Source organism: Tasmannia lanceolata, unplaced genomic scaffold (assembly GCF_043159265.1).
Source record: "Tasmannia lanceolata isolate RefF3 unplaced genomic scaffold, GAP_Taslan_0.1 ptg000016l, whole genome shotgun sequence".
Taxonomy (NCBI): Eukaryota; Viridiplantae; Streptophyta; class Magnoliopsida; order Canellales; family Winteraceae; genus Tasmannia; species Tasmannia lanceolata.
In genome coordinates this window covers 13,439,916-13,441,573 of record NW_027518693.1, presented here as the reverse complement: position 1 = coordinate 13,441,573, position 1,658 = coordinate 13,439,916, and positions in this window count along the sequence as shown.

The window sequence follows — 1,658 nt, the reverse complement described above, 5'->3', positions numbered from 1 at the left end:
CTTTTGTCTTGTTTAGGGGAATAAGCGCATTGATCAGGTTGCGTGGTTCGAGCAATCTACATGAAGTTTCTTTTTTCTTTATTTGAGTCTTTTATCAGAGAAATTATATGGTGGCCGGCCTTTATATGTAAAGGACGGAGAGAGGAAATATCTACCACGTTGGTTTTTGATCAACCTAAAAGTTAAAAAAGGAGGTTTGACCTGGATCAAAAATTAAGGAGGAATGGTTTTCTCTCTCTCTCTCTCTGCCCTTTATTTAGGACGGTCGGCCACCATATAAAAACTGCTTTTATCATTCATAAGGCGGATAAGGCATATTTGACTAGGAAGGAAGCAAAGCTAGTCCCTCCGTACCAGCTGGCAGTCTCGTTTAGGCCCCTTCTTTACTGAGTAGGGTTCCCGGGTGCCTATGTGATTATTAAGGCAGGGTGCTACTGTACCAGTAGTGGAGTGGCTTGAATCAAATCGTTTGTCTAGAGAGGGCGTAGCGAGAACCAAAGCTGCTGTATAGGCAACTGGCGTTTAGAGTAGTGTATCGAACTACAGGATAGGAGCGACCCATAATCATTGACGAAGAGGAAGGCTTGGAAAGGGATCAAACATATTGAGGAGGTCAATCTTAAGTGTTGGAAGTCAAAGCGAGCTACCCTGTCCTTCTACTTGCACTTGCGTGCATGTAGAGGGACCTTCCTAAAAGAGATGGGTTGTTAAGCACATTCCTAAAAGACACTTACTGTGCTTCATTCGTGCTTCGTGCAACGTTTTAAATTTCGGTTTCGCAATGTGTTTCAGTCCTCACTGAAACCGAAATTTCGGAGTCTGATCGAAATTTTAAAAAAGCAATTTTTTAGCCGGTACGAAATGATGAAATCCCTGAAATTTCGGCTGAAATTTGGGGATAATATTAAATAATCAATGATTTTTTGGAGATATTCCTTAAATTTCCAAATTCGATTCTAAACCATCAATTTTTGGACAGACATAATTCCATATAAGGCTCTGTTTCTTTAGATCGTAAAATTGTACAAATTTTATGCTCATTTTTAAGTGAAGAAATGGGATTCGAATTTACTTTACTAAGAAACAGAGCATGTACAGCATGGTCCCTACTTTCACGTGTATGGTGATCCTCCGCCATTATAGTCCAACCCATTAGATTTGGACGACCCATCCTCACGGTATCATCCTAAGGTATGATTATGATTACAAAAAATTGATACATTGTCTTACCTTGGGGCAGGAAACCAAGAGAAAGTTCAAAATTTCTTACCTTCTTCTCCAGTGTTGGAGAAGGGGATTAGCATTATTTAGCACATCCAAATGCTCTCCTAAGCAACCCGTTTTCGCACCTTATCTTTCAAATTAGATCTTCATCTGGCATAAAGATTAGACCCTGAGTCTCATATAAACTGGCCATCAGATCGAAGGTCTTGAATAGGAACGCTTCAGTAGGGCTCAACCTCACTGTAATATAGTGAGACACCCCCACTATCTAGCCCTACATTTTGTTGATTTAGTTGTTGAATCTGGGCCATTACAGTTTTTGACCATCTATATCAACAAAGGCACTCGCTGCACAAGCTAGAATCCCAAAATAAGGAAAAGCTAACCGAAAGGGCGGAACATGGATTAAAAGGAAGAGACTGAAGAGGGCATGA